This window comes from Adiantum capillus-veneris, chromosome 8, assembly GCF_014529385.1.
Source record: "Adiantum capillus-veneris isolate H3 chromosome 8, ASM1452938v2, whole genome shotgun sequence".
NCBI lineage: Eukaryota > Viridiplantae > Streptophyta > Polypodiopsida > Polypodiales > Pteridaceae > Adiantum > Adiantum capillus-veneris.
In genome coordinates, this window is record NC_140938.1 from 139,064,729 (window position 1) to 139,085,004 (window position 20,276).

The 20,276-nt window shown below is 41.4% G+C and overlaps 1 pseudogene; it reads left to right on the forward strand.

The window, feature by feature from the left end:
- Nucleotides 1–497: 497 nt before the first annotated feature.
- LOC147453046 (flotillin-like protein 1 pseudogene) lies at nt 498–1,351 on the forward strand (annotated as a pseudogene).
- Nucleotides 1,352–20,276: the final 18,925 nt, after the last annotated feature.

Here is a 20,276-nt window from a genome sequence, read left to right on the forward strand (position 1 = left end):
ACACACACACACTTATACTGACATATTGTCAGTTAATTTCTCAGTTCTCAGCTTTGTGTATGCTTGCAGGCTTGCAGGTCAAGCATACACAAAGTCAAATTCAATAAACATTAGAATTTAGGACAAAATGCAAGCATGAGGCCTAGTTTTTGTTGAAAAGAGACTTTTCACAAGCAACAGGTCATAACACGCGTTATCCTCAGTGCCGGAACTCAGGACTTGACTCGCGACTCCCGGATATGCCTTGGATAAGGCTACAATAATTGAAATAGAAAAGCCCAATGGTCAGGTCTTGGATATGCATGCCCTGACGTACAAAAGGCTTACGAAATCTTGAGCAATGCAACATTCTGAAGCTGTAGCAGCTAGCTCTTTGTCTTTTGTTGAATCAAAATTAGGATTTATGTCGACATCCCAAAGAAGCTACATCTCCTGCATGCTCATCATATCACGTCTAAGGATCGATCCCCAATCTAGTCACACTCCCATATCTCACAATGTGGAAGGTAGCAAGCGCCTCCCAATTTATGGCCATCATTGGTGTGAGCATCTCTGACATCAAACTCGCCAAAAAAGCCTGGATCCTCCCCGACCAAAGTTGCACCATCATCGACCTCATGCCCATCAACTATGCCTTCGACGTCCAAGCCGGAAACTTCCATTCGTCCTCCCTACCGTCTTCACCACCGACCCCAATGCCGAGAACCAAGATGCCCTCATCAAATACGCTCGCCTTGTCGCTCCCCATGAAAAGCACTCCAACCATGTCAAAGGCCTTGTCAAGAGCATCATCAAAGGCGAGATACACATCCTTTCTGCCGCCAGGACCATGGAGATCTTCAAATGCACCAAAGAGTTCAAGCATGAGGTCTTCCAGAAGGTGCAATTGCTGCTCATCTATAATGCCAATGTCCAACAGCTTGTTGATGTTCCTGGCCATTAGTATTTCTCCTTCTTGGACCAAAAGATACAGTAAGAGTCTACCAATACTGCCAAGGTTGCGGTTGTGGAGGCCAAGTATAAGGGAGATGTCGGTGCCAAAGAGCGGCAAGGGCTTACAGAGCATAACACCGCAAGGGTCGAGGCCAAAGTCTTCTCAATCAAGCAAGCACAAATTGCAAAGCAGCAAGAGTTGCAGACTCCGTACATAAGGTTTGGTGTTCAAAACACCAAAACCAAAATGAATATCCAACCTTTATGTCAAAACAAGCCAGCCCTAACACCATGGAACATCCACAAGAGGATCCCTCAGCTATTTGGACCACCTGTGAACATGGGTAAGACAAACCACCCAACCATAACCACGATCCAAGAACCCTCAAAGCAGGCCAACTTCCAAGGACATAATTGAGCACCTGTAAAACTATGCATCCCACATGACTTGGCCTCACCCACTAAAGGTGACTTAGTGCTAGCCTAGCCTCATGGACTTTTCTCCATTACTAGAGGTGTCATCAGCACTAATGAGGTTTGTGACCTCCTTTGATGAACGATTGGCCACAATAACGACACTCACATCGGCATCCACGATACACCCAGATGCAAAAGATCCCTCCTGTGTCCTACACTAGATCCCCTCTCCTGGGTCGTGGAAATAACAATTCCCCATTTGCAAATTCTTATATAATAATAAGCATGCAATGAAACACAATTTTCACAAACCTGTTCTTTTTTCGTTGTTAATCAACATATGTTAAGGCTTCAAAAAGATAAGACTTGAAGCAGAAAATGACAAGAGGAGCCTCAAATTGACTGTTGACAAAAAAATTGATGTTCTGCAGCACATTAAGCCACCAACCCGCTTATCTAAACATTTAAGTTTTGAATACTTCTCAAAAGAATCAATCACAGCTTATAGCAAGTAATCACTCTCTAGTGAGTTCTGCTCGTAATAAGGTCAGTCGCCATACTTACAAACATCATAACGCATCTATCTCTTCCACTTTCTGTAACCAGTCAACTAAACTAATTAAAGACCTCACAAAACTGCATTGCCCATAAAAGTATTTCTATCTTATTTCACTACACAGAAGCAGTGCAACTAAACTCCCCCAAAGACAATTCATGAGCAAAAAGGAAACAGATTTCTTTGGCATGGTATTTAGCAAAAGGAATCAAAACCACACAAACCATCTCAGTAGTTTCACAAATGCTATGCTCTGATCGTTACAAGACTGACTGACTCCAATGAGTCACACATATGAATTTGCATTTAGCAGCACAAAAAAGGAAAAACAAAAGCATGTGGGACAGACAATGAGCAACATACATTGCTTTTTTCTAAGCGTCTACAATTTTGAGCTTCGACACTACCAAGGCAGGCACCTGAGAAAATCAGAGAAGCATCACCTAGCTGATGTAAAACATCTCTAAATCAAAACGCTGTCTTCGTTTGAGATCCAACAGGGAACCTTCAGGGTTGCACCTCAGAAAATCATTGTTTCTACTCTCCTAAACACTGGGGCTTCAGGGATTGAAGCAAGTCTCCTAATAGGAAAGGAGGCATGTGCCAAACTCTGCATTAGTGCTTTACTAATCATCCAGCGCAAGTTTTCGCCAGATTTGGCATCTCTGAGACAAACGCTTAAACAACCTCAGCCACTATCATGATGTAGAATATTGTCAAGCCTGCACTTGCACCATACAAAAGCCATTGACAAGCAATTATACAGAGAACGTTCATGATAATCAAGGCCGCAACCTCTTCAAGCCTGCCCGTGCCTCTTATGACTTGAAATCCAATGTCAACACATGCTCATATATCCTTTTAGCATCTGCAAAAGACTTATTCCTTTCATAGCAAAGACCCAGTGAGTGGCATAAAATGGTAACCATCTTTTTGCAACATTTGTCAGCCTACTCAACGTCCTCTTCCTCATATGTGTATATATTTTTCTACGCTATTAAGTTATCTAGAGTAAATTCCCCCTCTTTGTTTAACCTTTGTGGCGACACATACATTATACTCTTCCCAAAAATGTCACCTTAGTCATATATTTATATTACCACCCTTTTCTTTTTTGCTTTGTAAATAGAATAAGCATACAATAACCAACTATATACCCCCAAACTTTCTTACCTCTTGTGAATTAGTAGTAGAAAAATAATATATCCATCTTCCACCCCATATAGATAAATTCCCATGGAAATCAACTCTCCACTTGTCTTTACCAAAGATTATGGTCCCTCTCTACAAGTCTTCTATGCCCCCTACATAGGTGGCCCGATATCTCTTAAGAATATACATATAGTTTCTCTCCTTTCAAAAAGACTCCAATTGTATATTCTTTTCACAATAAAATAATATTGGGCCCTCCTCTATTTGTTTAAGCATCATAGCCTTTTGAAAAAGCATGATTCCCCTTGGATGCATACAAGCAAAGGGCCCATACAAGAAGACTTGGAAGCAAAAGGTTCCCTAGCCTAGTGTGGACCTTCCAAACCGAATTCCCTGGTGCATGGGCATGAAGAATAGTCCAAATTCATATCAAACATGTTGAGAAGGTCAATTTTTCCTTTTGAAGCGTGTCGTTCCAAGCTACAGGTAAAAAGTTATGGTCAAAATAGTGTAAATATGTCAGATTCGCAGCAAAAGGGAACTGTAAATCAAGTAAATCAAGAGGGTGAGATCTTATTTTTCCCCTACTCATATTCTAGAAGAGCAATGAGTGTTCAAGGTCACTTGCATGTGATGGGACCAACCTAAAGATGCTTTCTAAATGCCAAAACAGACAAGTTGAGATACCCCGCAGGAGCCACCCGTAGGGCCTCATGGTGGGCCCACCTACATTATGCACCCCTATGGAGCCTTCACAGTCTAAAATGATATTTTTGGTGAATAAATAGTCCCTTTTATGTCCAATATTCAATGAGTGGTCAAAGGACACTTAATTAGGTCTAATCACTTACTCTAATTAAGTGTAGCATAACTCTACTCCTACACAACTATAAATAGCCCCCCTTGGAGAGACTCAAGGACACACACCTATATTTTCAACTTCATGTTGTTTCTTGATCAATAGTAGAGAAAACCCCAACTCTCCCTCTTTCACATCCTCCCTCCTAACCCTCCTCTTTGGAGGAAGTGCAAACTCTATTCTCCACTCTTTCCATTCTACAATCTCTTACTCCATCAACCCAATAAATATTTGTAGCACCTCAATAACTTGTAAATACATCATGATCTCTCTCATGGTTATGTTAATGATCATGAAATCATCTTCAAAACTTTCAAGTGTCACAATTCGTGATGGTTAGCCAGCGTCTGTCCTCCCCTTAAAAGGTGTGCGAGAAATCAAGTAAGTGTTCTATTCTCAATTTACCATTGGTTTGTTTCTCCACACTTATTCAATTGGTCTAAAGAAATTTCTCACTCCAACTCTCTTTTGCTTCATTACATATGCATGTGGCTACCTCTCATGGTGATTTTATTTGTGTCACGGCATTGCATAGATGGAGATGAGCTCTCTATGCAAAGTGTGTTAGTTTGATGTAAGTGATTCTCTTGTGTGTTTGAGAGGCAAGTCTTGTGTGCATGATTTTTTGATGAGTGCTTGAGAGAGGAAGAGTTTGGATGTATTATGGGTATTCTTATGGGGAGAAGGTGAATGCTATTCCACAAATTGCATATTTCATTTTGATGCACGGCATTGGGTTGCATAATCGTTGATGGTGTTCAAGTGTCCAAAGTGTATATAGAGTAAGGGGGTTTTCAAAGTGTGTTTCTTGAGTGGGTGAGTGCAAGTGTTATTTTGATTGGTTTCCTTCTCCACTCCCAAAAGAAGGTGGTGCCCCAAGTAGTGTGCGTACCTCTTTACGAACATTTTGTGAGGGTAGGCCCATTGGTTTGGGTTTAGAGGCCCCATTTCAAAAAGCTCGCCTTCATAAAGTGGTGCCCCCACTGAGGAACATATTTCCAAGTTACCTTCAAATTTTTTAGTGATGAACAATGGAGTTCCCATCTATCCATTTCATTTTGCACAACACATTAGAGTAAATGTTCACATAGATAGAGAAGTCTTTTTCCAGCAACGCGTTGTTTTTATGTTTGGTGCAGAAAGACTTAGAGAAATACTGGCATCACCCAATCAAATAATACTTCCAATCATCAATTATGAAACTTCTTTTGATATTCACGTTTTCATTTTATTTTAAAGGCAGGAACAAGGAGTGGTGAAGGGGTGCTCAAGGGCCATATGAAGGAACGAGGTCTTCAAACCAACAACGAGGAGTAGCACATGAATCACGATCAAAACAATGAACCTTTTAGGCCTATTGCTCGGCAATCCATTCATATAATCATTGCAACGAAGTTTAGGTTTCAGTCTATCATAAGGAGGATATTTGGATCCACTCGCCTCAATGAAATCAATGCTTCAATTAATCCATTTATTCTACCTATGATAAAGTACGAATTAACAATGGATGTGTACATCTTCATTTTAATGTAATCAGATTTATAGTGTCAATAATCTTGTGCGGCCTGTAAGAGAAAAGTTTCTTTAAAAAAAAGAGATTTCAAAAAGTCTAAACAAAATTTCAAGTTCTTTTCCCACGTTCTATGCAAGAAGTGGGGAAGATGCACAAGAGTTTCTTGACAACTTGGAGATGGCACATCTCATATCCGGGAGAGATGAAGAGGAAGTAAAGCTACGAGCCTTCCCGTTGGTTCTAAAAGCAGAAGCTAAAGCATGGTATGAGACCTTGCAACCCCAAATCAAGTCCAATTGGGAGAGACTACGAGCAAGCTTCCTCTCCAAGTTCGGGCAAGGTGATACTTCTAAAGGACTATGGAAATGTCTTATTGGACATAAGCAGGTATCACTTGAAGACTATCCCTCTTATGAAGCAACCTTTGTCAATCTATGGGGTAGGTGGGAGGCTACATTAGAAAATCATGGTGGTGCACCTAACTTTCTAAAAAAAGAGAGATTCATGGTTGGCTTGTATCCACTTTTAAAGGCTAAAGTAGAGCTAAAATTCCCATCCACCTTCGAAGAAGCACGTGAGGTAGCCATCATCAAGTTTAGAAAACTACACTTCCAAGCACATAGATCAAGGGGTTTGAATGAAGTGAGTGAGAGGGAGTCTTCACAAACCATGGAAGCACCAATTAGGGCCCCTCTTGCACAATCTTCACAAATAGGAGATAACTCTCAACAAGAGGTTTTACAAAGGCTAACTCAACAGCTTGAGAACCTCACTCTGAATCTAGTACAAGGCCTACCTCAACAACGACAACCAAGAGAAGGGAATCGCAATCAACGAAGACAAGCTCAAGAGTTGCGATGTTGGAATTGCAATGAAATGGGCCATGGCATGTACAATTGTCCACATCCAAGGCGACTTCCGGGAGACATATATCCCCCCAGACCGCCTCCTCTCACTGTGCAGCAAGAACAAGCTCAAGGCCCACAAATCCTTCGTCGACCACCACCATCAGCAAATATACCTCCCGTCCCACATGAAGAGGAAGAAAGACGAGTCAACATCATCAAGCCAGAAGAGGTAATAGATGAGCATACTCTAAACTTTGATGTTATGCCGGCAGAAAAACGCACAAGAGCACATGATAAGGATGAAGACATGAGAAGTGAAGGAACAAATTCAGCCAGAAGGGACAAGAAGAAGAAGTCAAAGATGAAAGAAGCTGAAAGTAGCAGGAAGAAAAGATCAAGGAGAAGGGAAATTGGTATCAACGACTTCCCATTGGGAAAGGAGCTAGAGCCCTACAACATCCTGGAGGATTTACAAACCCAAAAGCAAAACATTTCATGGCATCAACTTCTACACCTATCAGCCAAAGTAAGAAGGAAATGGCCAAAGTCGGTAAGTACAAGAATTCCAAAAAAGAAAGCAAATGCTTGGGCATATGCTACTCGGAAACTATGTTGAGCTAGGCGATGTTTTGGAAGTGCCAAAGAGAATGTTGTGCTCGTCAATGCTTTTGTTGATAGGCATGCCAAATGTGGACCACTTCATGTATCATAGAAGTTTTTGTGGAGCTTCACATCCGAAGGATTATTTCTTGGAGTGCAAAGACTGTAAAATATTTCCAACATGGTAGTGGAGAGATTTTTGTTTGAGAATTGGTCATCAGAGTATATTTGGTAGAGCTTAGCAATATTTTGATTGATCTATAAACCAAATGCTGTGCTTGGCAAGGATTTGCTAGATATGTAAACCAAATGCAATACAGTTTTGTGTTGGAGCGCTAGCTATACTAGATATGTCCTTGGAGTACGTGGATTGCAAGATGTGCTCAACATGGGAATGGTAAGAAATCTTGATCGGTGATGGTCATGTGATAGGAAGTGGTTGATATGTTGAGACAGACCTTTGTAGCACCCTTGGTGGTGTAACATTTAATGGCCTAATAACTTATGTGTAGCGGAAATTAGGATGAACATAGTGGGCATTTCATTAAAATAGATTCCTAATGAGAATTACAAGAGTGCTTGGGTGGAGAGAGCAACAAAGAGCATAACACCTAGTTAGATAGCATCGACAATACTTTCAAAAGAGAGAGAAATTCAGCTATTGACAACAGTTGAGGACCAGATTTGCATGGAGCCGGTCCCCCCTCCAAAAGGCTTTGTATTATGGTTTCTCCCATCAAGAGAGACATTGTACAATACAATTCCTTGTGTTCCTTCAAGACTAGCTAGTGCAATGAAGATGGAAGCTTCATGCACTAAGCAAAACACTTAATCAAACACAACTTGAATTATCCCCGTTCTCAGACCCAAGACCTCACACACCTTCGAAGATGGTGAGAGCTAGCAGGGTATGAGAGTAGATTGAGAGGAAGAAGGAGTATCTTACGAGAAAGATGTACATCTCCTCACATAATCACTCATATTAGCATAGCTTAGCTTAGTAATTAGATTGGTAGAGAAGATGAGCATGCATTGAAGCTTGGCTCTTGGTTGGATTTGCATCCATATGCCAAGAGAGTGTTGATGTAGGCTTCTATCTCACAAGCTTGGAGTAGGTGATGAGCTCTCCATTAAAGCTTGGGAGGAGATAGAGTATTCTTTCTTCACACATGGTCAAGTGTGAGTGTGTGTGTGTCAATGCCAAGCAAAAATCAGCCCCCTCTCTCTCTTGGGCGAGCCCTTTCTCCTAAATTGGTCTGGCTTTTGCCTCATTGGACCTCCCCAAGTCAAGCCAATGGGTGTTAAGTAGCATAAGTGATAGCCTTCTGACATGTGTCCCCCTTTCCCCTTTTGTGAGAGATTTAGGTAATTAAATAATAAAACTAAACTCTCATTGGACCCCTTTGCCTCCAGGCCAATAGGAATCAGGCTAGCCATTGGGCTCCTGAATGCTCATTGGACCCCTTGGGAGACTGCCCAATAGTCTTCTAGGAGACTTAATTCTCATTGGTTTCTTTTATTAAATGTTTTTGAATTAATTAAACTAGATTTACTCTAGCTTAATTCTCATTGGTCCAATTCAAGGGTCTTCCAATAGGAATTGGGCACACCTTGTGGGCATCTGGCCTAGGGAGCTGACATGTGTCCCTAATTCCCTTTGTGTAAAGGGAGACTGTGTGTGTGTGTGTGTGTGGATTTCTCTCTCATCCCCTACTAAATGGGCTCGCCCCCTCCTTTGTAGGCTTTGAAGAAGACTTTTGTACACACACTAAGCATCCAATTTTCCCTAGGGTTGACCTTTGGACACAACCTTTGAATTTTGGAACCTTAGCATTTTGGAAGTCTTAATGGGCTGAACCTTAGGGTCTTTTTAGCCAAATGTTGCACATGGCTCTTTTGCAGATGGCCCCCCCTTTTGATCCCTATTTTCCCTCCTTTGGATCCCTACTGTGGCGGTCTGCTAGCTTAACCAATATTCTAGCTTTTTCTCCCCTGGTACCTCCCCACATTAAATGATCAGTTTAATATGAGAAAATCATTTAGGAGAATTAGATATTGATTATTATACACATTACTAGAGTGCTCAGATTTTGGTCACATCCGAACTTGCTTCCCTTGCATCTTTAGCAATGACTTAGACCTACACAACTTCCTCTCCCAGATATAGTGTGGGCTCTCCATTGCAACTCTCATCACCACAATTTTGGAGCATCAAGAATCACTCATCAGCCTCACACATACTACATCACATGTAACTTTGGTCGCATAGGTCGTACTTGACCTCCAAAGATGATCATAAAATCCATTTATCTCTCACTCATTCTTGCTTGCATTGAGTGGACGCCCACTCAATGCAAGAGAGAGAGAGAGAGAGAGAGAGAGACTCAGCGAAAAGGAGGGAAACAGGGAGAGTATACTTATTTTTAAAAGAAAATTGCAAAGATCCCACTTGTTGCATGCATGGTGGGGCGGGCGGGGGGGGGGGGGGGGGGGGGAGAGGATGTATTTTATTTTAAATAAATTTGCAAATAAATAATCCTTAATGACCTCTCTCTCTCATCCTCTATAAGGAAAATTATGGAAAATTATTTACTTAAATAATATTAAGGCAAATTATGGCAAATTATTTACTTAAATAGTATTTATCAATGTTATTTTGTGTCCTTCTCTTTCTATATGCTCACTTTCTCTCTGTCTCTATCTACACATAATGTTTTTCCTCTCTCTCTCTCACTTCTCTCTTTCTTTCATCATCTCTATAGTTTTCTCTTTTCCTCTCCCTCTCTTTCAAATATAGTAGAGAAATATTGTGTGTGTGTGTGTGTGTGTGTGTGTGTGTGTGTGAGAGAGAGAGAGAGAGAGAGAGAGAGAGAGAGGGAGAGAGAGAGGGAGAGAGGACAAGAGAGAGATTGAAAACATTGAGCGGAGATTGAGAGGTTGGTCATAGATAGAGAAACTGAGAGATAGAGGGGATAAACAGGATTAGTGCATTGGAGTACATAGTGCTAAATAGCCATCAGTACCCCAAGTTGAGCAAAATGATTTCAAGGTGCTTAATTTAAAAAAAGGTTGTGGAAGTGCCACAAGAATATAATTGTGATTGTGTCTACAAGCTACCTCCTATACCAGATGGTGTTTCCAAAATGGTGGGGATGGAACAATAGTATGACAGCCATTATTGGGTGAAGCCTATTCAACCTATAATGAAATATCTAACTATTATAAAGAGAAGTAAATGTGGTGTACATCTTATATGCAAAAACGATGCATGCCCTATTAGAGCAATAAACAAACACACAAATGAGACCTTTGGAGTGGAAAGTTGAGGAGGTCAATTTTGTCCATAGGTATGTTGAACTCAACTAACAAAACTTTGAGGTGCTTCCATTGTGGTCAAAGTTGAGTTCTACTTTGAAAATGCCCTTGCACTTACTCACTAAGAACAACTTGACTCATTTTCTTATCCATCTTCGAAGCCATAACCACCCTCTTGCAAAGGGTGTGTTGTGATCGGCAATACAATGGCCGGAGGGAGCTTGTGTATCATGTGGTGTCAAAAAAGTCTACGATTGGTCTTAGGAATTTGCAGCTGAATCTCACAAAGCAGATGGTGATGGGAGCAGTTATTCTAGAAAATAGAAAATTGCTTAATAGCAATGAGTTTCTCTCTATTTTGGAAGAGATGCAACCATTGATCCATACAAGAAAGTGATGTCGCATCTTATCTGGGAGAATGGTCAACATTCATGCAAGCTAACAGTCAAATAGCGTGGTTTAAGCACATGATGAGAGAAGCCACATCTACAACGATTGGACTTGGCACCAAGTCCTAGTTTCTTAGGCTTAAGAGCACGTGAGGGTATAAGTTTTTTTCATGGCATGCTATTTCTAGGACAATCCACATATCGAAATAAAAGGTGTCATGTATTCAAAATGTCGATCAGTGGACCTAGGTGTGGTGTAGAGCTAGTTAATAGAATGCGATAAGATGGAAATAGAGACTTATGAAGAAGGTGGGTTTTCTTTGATCACGTACGGAGGCTTGTGGGTTGGACAACAATGGCATCACATGTTTACGATCTTGCATAAGTATTTCCTAAGCAAGCTATGAATATTTTCTCGTTCATTTGAGGCATTGAACGAGTTATTGTTGTTAAGACATGCAAGTTATTGCTGCATGTGAGATGAAAAAAGAAGACACGCAAGCACAAATCATGTTCTGAGAAATGATGAATGCAGAGTTGCTAGATAACGAACACCGTCCATTTGATTTTAGAGGATTCATAACCAATGAGGTTGGTGTTGGGGTATAAAGCTCATCTTGGAAATTCTTGTTTCACTGGGAGAAAAGCTTTCAAATTCACTCCATTCAATATGTACACAAGAATTTCCAAGATGAGCACAAGTTTATATGTGAATTATTGTGTTATGCAAGGAGTGAGGACGAAGAGTTTAGCTTGTACAAAAACATACGAGCTTGGTGGGAATTTTGAAAAGTGTCAAACTATAATTTATCGCAAATGGATTGTTGGCTAAGTTGGTTTCATGTACAATACCCTCGCTAGAGGAAACACTTTGTTGGGATAAACATTACCTAACCATATTTCGGGTAAATTTCATTATAGGCAACGTATATTGTCATTAAAAACAACATGTGTTGCAGGAAGTAGATGATCTGTCATTCATTCCTACATCAAACTTGGCAAAAACAAAGCACGTGAGTTGGTTAGCAGCAAGGGCATCACTTTGTTGGGGTAAACATTACCTAGCCATATTTTGGGTAAAGTTCATTGTAGGCAGCATAAATTGTCACTAAAAACAATTGTGTTGGAGGAAGTAGATGATATTTCATTCATTCCTACAACGAACTTGGCAGAACCAAAGCACGTGAGTTGGTGAGCAGGCAGTGTATATTGTCCACACAAAAAACTGTGTTTCAGGAAGTAGATGATATGTCATTCATTCCTACAACAAACTTGGCAGAAACAAAGCATGCAAGTTGGTTAGTAGGCAAGGGCAACAAAGAAATGTTGAGCTTGTATGATGCATGTGTGTCTCATCTATTGAACTCTTTGCTACAAAGTGTGAAAATGCTTGCTTTTGTGAATGGCAGATATCATGGGGCTGGACCTTCTGCAAAAAAGTTGGCTAGTGAGGCAGAACAAAAATGAGCACCCACACTAGCCACTATTGCAAGAGAGATAGAGGATCAACTCAGAGGTACACCTCTCTATCAACAACCAACACTTCAAGGGGATAATATTACAATATCTAGGAAGTAGAAATAGGTGGGGCATGTCAATTGTGAGGAAGAAAATGCTTAATTTTTTGACACAAAACATTCCGCATAATCGAGAAGATGTCCAAGCAGCTAGTAGGGTGGCCAATCAAGAAGGAGATGAACAAGACTCATGGTCTGGTGGTTGAGGAGACTGACATCCATAAGACAATGTGGAAAATTTATCATATAACAAAGGGTAGTAGAGTTCAATGCCAAAGATGGTTAGGGTCTAGAGCCAGAAAATGCAAAAGAAATATAAAAATTATTGATACATGCGTTGCTGAACCATCCTTTTGGGGTATTAGAACTTGGAAAAGTGGGAGAGATATTGCTCATGGTAAAGGTTCAAAGGCTCAATTCATGTGGTTCTGCAATGATAGTGTGGATCACACAGGGCATATTTGTAACACAATCACTCTATGCATGGCTAGAGTACCCAACATATGGCCAATGGATTAGGGAACAAACTTGACTACTTTTGAGTTGTAGAATTTGGAGTCAAGAGAGTTCACAATAAAGAAGATTGTAGTTAAGGAGACACACAATGCACGTTATTGTCTACGGGTTTCAATTCAAGCCTCCAAAAGAATTGACTTAGCACTAACCATGGAAGCTCAAATTGTGCACCATACTATTGTTAAGAATGACATGCATGAGAAATTTGTGGTTGAAACAACCAATTCACAAGTGAGAGGTATGTAGTTCATATCATAAGTAGCCCAATGTGTACATGTGGAGACTTTGTAGAATGAGTAGCACATAGAAAATTGTACATGTCTTGCAAGAATATTTACTTTATCTTCCTTTTCTACTTTGGCTTAGATGTAAACCACAATATGTTTATGCATCAGAGCAAGCTAACAAATGAGGATCTACTTTGAGTGTTCACTTTTCATTGTACCACTTAAGAAAAGAGTGAAGTGTACTATTTGTATCCCAAGAATGAACTGGTTTCCCCCTCTGTCTGGTGTTGGCTATTCTAGTGGCCGTTTGTTCAATTGAGAAGTCCTCTTCCCAGGGTTCATTTCAATGAACTAGTCTAGGTATTGTCTTTTGTCTCTTGACATGATCCTTATCCATGAGCAGAGCACTAAGGTCTATTTCTATGAGTGGAAAAATATTCTTTGAGGCAAAGCATCTTTTTTATTTTCTTCATCCCATATTTCTTGCATAACTCCTTGGGCCTCAGAGCCTTCTTCAAACTTTTAGCATTTATAGTTTTTATTTGAATCCTTCTACTAGCCTCTTGAATAATTAATGTATGATTTGTATAATTATGTATAGCACAAGCAGCTCTGAGCCAAGGTCTACCTAGAAGCATCCCATATGCTCCTTGTACATCCAATATTAGAAATTTGGTCTTAAATTTCTCCTTGCCCACTCTGATTTTCATGTTTCCACTAGTCCACCAGCCTAAACCACCCAGTGATCAGCCATCCTCACTCTGAATGATGTTGGCTTTAAATCCGTGATCCCCATATTTTGAACAAGGTCATTTTGATATTACATCAAACATGTCCTATCTTCATGAAAGTAGAATGCGCTCTAGATTCTATTATGTTAGTGTTTCACTTTCCAAAAGTACACTTGTCATGACTGAGCCATCACCACTCGTTATGATGTCTATATCTACATCAAAACAGATTTCAAAAGGAAAGGAAAAAGTATCTCTTTTAAAGTTGTCATAGATGTCTTCCCTTTAAGGTAGACTGAATCCCTCTATGACCCGCATAAGGTGGAGCATGCGATTCATACAATACTTTCTCACGTAGTGAGTTAGTAACGCATAGTCTATTGCCATACAGAAGATAACCATCTTGTAAAGTAAATGGTTCTTCTTTCTTCCCTACTGCAAGGGCTGAAATCACATCTCTAAAATCGGGATCAATAGCATACTCACCTATCATTGAAGATAGATCATTGTGAGTTGCTATGGAAACCGCATTCACTCTTGGCCGTCTTCAGAGTGCATCAGCTACTTGATTATGCTTGCCAGCAATGTGAGCAATACGAAAATGAAATTGCGAAAGGAAATTTGCCCACCTCATTTGTTTGTCGGAGAGCTTGGTCTGCGTCATGAAGTACTTAAGACTTTGGTGATCCGTTCGCAGAATGAAAGGAGTCTAAGGCATGTAGAACTGCAAGGAGTTCCTTTTCGTATATGCCTAGAGCTCGCTCAAGAGGGTCGAGCCTTCTACTCTCATAGCCTATGGCGTGCCCTTCTTGGAGCAAAACAGCTCCAAGGCAATCACCACAGGCATCACATTGGACCTCAAATGGTTTTGAGAGATCCGGTAGTGTAAGCACAGGTTGAGAGATAAGCTTTTCTTTAAGCTTTTCGAAACCATTGTTCTCCTTAGCAGACCATGTATACCTAACGCTTTTCTTTGTTAGGTCATGTAATGGTCCCGCAATTTGTGAGAACTTTTCTATGAAGCGTCTATAGTATGCACACATACCTATGAAGCTTCTTAGTTCATGAAGATTCCTTGGTTTAGGCCATCCTTTTATTACCTCTAACTTGGATGGATCCATTTGGATGCCATCTTGAGAGATAATGTGACCTAAATACTAAATCTCTTGTAAGAAAAATTCACTTTTCTTTCGATTAACGTAAAGTTTATTCTCCCTTAAAACTTGAAATATTAGCTGGAGGTGTTGCTTGTGTTCCTCCAATGAATTAGAGTAGATGATAATATCATCAAAGAACATCCCAGTGAAGGTTCGATGAGGCTTGAACAGCTTCTCCATCAAGCGGTTGAATGTGGCTAGTGCATTGGTCAAGCCAAAAGGCATGACAATGTATTCGTAAAGACCAAATGTAGTACGAAATGCGGTCTTTACAATGTCTTGATCAACTATTCTTATTTGATGATAGCCACTTTTTAGGTCAATCCTACTGAAGTAGGTCGATCCTTGTAGCTTATCAAATAGGTCTTCTACCCGTGGAACGGCAAACCTATTCTTGATAGTGATCCTATTTAGTGCTCTATAGTCGACACACATACGATATGTGCCGTCTTTCTTTTGCACTAATAGCACAGGTGAGCAAAATGGAGATGAGCTTGGCCTAACCATACCCTTCTCAACTAACTCATGCACTTGCCGCATAATCTCCTCTTGTTGAGCTTGAGAAGCTCTATAAGGAGGTTTATTAGGCGGTGAACTTCCTGGAAGAAGTTCAATTGCATGGTCATCATTACCTCGTTTAGGAGGTAGCTCACAAGGGATGTAGTCAATAAAAACATCTTGAAACCCCTTGAGAAAATTGGATAACTCTAATTCCTTTTGGTTGCTTTTATTTTCTTTTGTTAAAGCATTAGGTTCATTTTCAGAATCTTTAACAAAAATCATGTACACAGAAATAGAGCTCTTTATTGACTTGTTGAAAGCTGGTGTATGTACAATGGGGATGGTGCTACCCATTTCTTTAGCATTTATATACATGTCTTTTTCCCTGAACTTAAAGGAGATTCTCCTTTCAGGAAATTTAACATCGGCAGCCAGGCGATCAAACCATGGTGCCCCTAGGATTACATCCTCATGCTTGAGAGGAGAGATAAAGAAGTCCTCTTTGTCCACATAGCCTTGGACATGAAGCCTCAATTTCCCAATTAAGGGAGTGACTTTGAAGCTTCTTGCCCCTTGAAGGCACTGTCTGCGGGTAGGACATCTCCCATCTCGTAGGATTGTATGCTTAGCTTGGTGGCTAACTCCATAGATATAAAATTGTGAGTAGAACCAGGGTCAAAGAGAATAAAAGCATCATGTTCTCTTACCTTTCCCCAAGCATGGCATAGAGGAGATCCTTTGTGATGAGTTTGGTGAATTTCCTCCTCTTGGATTTCAACCAAGGAAGCTCTAGGAGGATCTTGGCGGTTGTTCTTTTGGGGACAAGCGCGGTACGCATGCCCTTGTTCGTCGCACTTGAAACATTGGTTATCCTTACGATAACGCTCAAGCTCTTCAGGAGAGAGTTTATTCTTACCTTTGTAAACTCCCTTCTCTTTAGCTTTGTTGGAGTTGCCCTTAGGAGACTTTTGGACATTGTCCTTCCCCTTAGGCTCATTGGAACCCTTGTTTTCCGGGGGCTTATTATTTCTTTTTGCCCCCATTTGGAAATTGATTCGAGAGGCCACCATAGTGTGTTGTATTACCGCCGATATGGTACGTGGTCTTTGCGAGTTGACATACTCCGCCATTTCTTCGGTTAAGCCCGCACAAAATTGTTGCTTTTGCTCTCCAAAATCCAACTTTTTGAAGACAGTGGCTTTGAGTTGTAGGTCCCAAAACTTGTCTACATATTTGTGGATAGATTCATTGGGAGAGAGATTTAAGCTTCGCCATTCAGTGAGTACTTTGTCTTTGGCATCGGTGGCCAAAAACTGCTTCATAATGGAAGCTCTTAAAGATTTCCATGTTCGTGGAGCTTCACCGTTGGCTCGTAGGCTAGACCACCATTGTCTGGCTAGACCACCATTTCCATGTTCGTGGAGCTTCACCGTTGGCTCGTAGGCTAGACCACCATTGTCTGGCGGACTTTTAAAAGTGCATAGCTACATGGCGTAGCTTAGAGGATTCCGTGAAGCCCTCATCTCCAAACGCCGCATCGAATTGCTGGATAAAGGCCAAGACTTTGTCCGTGGCACCAAAGGTACCATCATAGGTAAGGAAAGAGATGCTCTTCTCTCCCTCTTTGAATTTCTTCAGCTTGGACGACCTCTTCCATGCGGCATAGGATTTCCTATGGCCTCTTCTTTTTGATGGTTCAAATGTTGCACCATCACTTTCTTCAGAAGGTGAAGAATTTGAAGAAGGTGGAGAAGAGGGTGACCTCTTTCTCGCCTTTTTCTTGTCCTGATCTTTGTCGTCTTCACCATAGCTTTCATAAGAGGAAGAGGATGAAGAAGATGGAGAAGAGGGTGTCCTCTTTCTCGCCTTTTTCTTCTCTTGCTTTTTATCATCCCTCTTCGAATTGTGGTGAGGAGAAGAATACGATGGTCTTCTCCGCTTTGGTGGTGATGGAGAGCGTTTAGCCCGCCGTCTTCGTGGAGCCATCTCCGCCGAGGTGGCGGGAGACTCGCTTCTTTCTCGTTCCTTCGGGGGAGGCTCTTGAGTTCTCCTTTGGGAAGGATATGCATCGTCAAGAAGTAAATTCTTGAGCCCTTCATATGGATTCTCTTCTTCTTCCCGAATCGGAGAGAGACCTCTTTTGGTAGTCTCACAAGGAGGCTTCCTAGGTGTTCTCTCGTCATGGTGATGAACTTGGAGAATCCCATGAGCACGAAGCTGCCTTTGCACTTCACTTCGGAGAGATGGATTGCCCATGGCTTGTTGAAGCCTAGTAACAAGATAGTTAACAAGCATTGAAGCATCATTAGTAGCTTGCTCATTAATTTCACTCTCTTTACTATTGTCATCCATTCTAATAACTTTTAGGTGTAAACTTTTCAGGTGTACTTTGGCACTTCAAGCCCTAGTTGCTACTCCTCTTTACCCTTTTAGAAAAAGCACTCAAGCTACTGTATCCGCGGCTCGAATACCATTAATTGCAAGGAATAGAAGAGAGGGTCTTTCGACACCAAAACAGCACCGGCTCCTGCCAAGCTTCTAATAGCTCAATAGTGGTTAATCCGTAGGCAAGCCCCGTAGGACTCCACTATTAAGACCATAGCTCTCGACGGTGATGCCCCGTTAACTGCACAAAGGCAGGCGCACTGCAAGGCTGAAAAATCCCTATTCTACTTACTCACAGGCAATTAATAATACCAACCATTTGTAGCTAGTTTGAGGACCTCCCTTCTTGAACAAGAAAAGAGAAACCTTGAGCTCTGATACCAATGTAACATTTAATGGCCTAATAACTTATGTGTAGCGGAAATTAGCATGAACATAGTGGGCATTTCATTAGAATAGATTCCTAATGAGAATTACAAGAGTGGTTGGGTGGAGAGAGCAACAAAAAGCATAACACCTAGTTAGATAGCATCGACAATACTTTCAAAAGAGAGAGAAATTCAGCTATTGACAACAGTTGAGGACCGGATTTGCATGGAGCCGATCCCCCCTCCAAAAGGCTTTGTATTATGGTTTCTCCCATCAAGAGAGACATTGTACAATACAATTCCTTGTGTTCCTTCAAGACTAGCTAGTGCAATGAAGATGGAAGCTTCATGCACTAAGCAAAACACTTAATCAAACACAACTTGAATTATCCCCGTTCTCAAACCCAAGACCTCACACACCTTCGAAGATGGTGACAGCTAGCAGGGTATGAGAGTAGATTGAGAGGAAGAAGGAGTATCTTACGAGAAAGATGTACATCTCCTCACATAATCACTCATATTAGCATAGCTTAGCTTAGTAATTAGCTTGGTAGAGAAGATGAGCATGCATTGAAGCTTGGCTCTCGGTTGGATTTGCATCCACATGCCAAGAGAGTGTTGATGCAGGCTTCTATCTCACAAGCTTGGAGTAGGTGATGAGCTCTCCATTAAAGCTTGGGAGGAGATAGAGTATTCTTTCTTCACACATGGTCAAGTGTGAGTGTGTGTGTGTCAATGCCAAGCAAAAATCAGCCCCCTCTCTCTCTTGGGCGAGCCCTTCCTGCTAAATTGGTCTGGCTTTTGCCTCATTGGACCTCCCCAAGTCAAGCCAATGGGTGTTAAGCAGCATAAGTGATAGCCTTCTGACATGTGTCTCCCTTTCCCCTTTTGTGAGAGCTTTAGGTAATTAAATAATTAAACTAAACTCTCATTGGACCCCTTTGCCTCCTGGCCAATAGGAATCAGGCAAGCCATTGGGCTCCTGAATGCTCATTGGACCCCTTGGGAGACTGCCCAATAGTCTTCTAGGAGACTTAATTCTCATTGGTTTCTTTTATTAAATGTTTTTGAATTAATTAAATTAGATTTACTCTAGCTTAATTCTCATTGCTCCACTTCAAGGGTCTTCCAATAGGAATTGGGCACACCTTGTGGGCATCTGGCCTAGGGAGCTGACATGTGTCCCTAATTCCCTTTGTGTAAAGGGAGCCTGTGTGTGTGTGTGTGTGGCTTTCTCTCTCATCCCCTACTAAATGGGCTTGCCCCCCTCCTTTGTAGGCTTTGAAGAAGACTTTTGTACACACACAAAGCATCCAATTTTCCCTAGGGTTGACCTTTGGACACAAGCTTTGAATTTTGGAACCTTAGCATTTTGGAGGTCTTAATGGGCTGAACCTTAGGGTCTTTTTAGCCCATTGTTGCACATGGCTCTTTTGCAGATGGCCCCCCCTTTTGATCCCTATTTTCCCTCCTTTGGATCCCTACTGTGGCCGGTCTACTAACTTAACCAATATTCTAGCTTTTTCTCCCCTGGTACCTCCCCACATTAAATGATCAGTTTAATATGAGAAAATCATTTAGGAGAATTAGATATTGATTATTATGACAGGTGGAACGTAAGGATTGTGTTTAATGAGGACGGTCATGTGAAGATCAACGACGATGGGTCGTTGGCGACAATTGGATCCACGAGGGTGTGTTAGTGTGACCATTTAATAACCACCAATGTTTTTTCTAAAGAAAAAGGTGATGACGATGTTGTTGTTGCCCCCTCTTCAAAATCATTGAAAAGTTTTTTATATTTTTAGAAGGTTGCATGTCATGTTGTTATCATGTACATGTGGTAGTGATGTTTGTGAACACACTTAGGATCGCCCGGGCATTTTTTCCCTCACTAGGAGGTAACTCCGATCGGCCATCCACAAATTTTGGCTGAACCCCCATGTTGCATGCGATTTTCCAGGACCTGAGCGAGCTCAAAAAAATCTTTCTCAGCACGCCTATCGACGTGGCCCGATGAGCATGTACCCAACCCCCGACAAATATTCCACAGGCCATAACTTGCCCGTCTGAGCTCCGAACGGCAAACCGAAAAGACCGGCATGCTCCACAACTTGAGCACTTCCCGTGTATGATATCACACCGGCCTTGACCAACCACCTGTGCCCGCCTAATCCGGCGAGGATCTGCAAACACATCCCACTTCAACTGGCCATATCTTGCACATCCGAGCTCCATTTGACGAGATGTCTGGACCGGCTTCTAGAGCACACTGAACACTACATTTCAGGA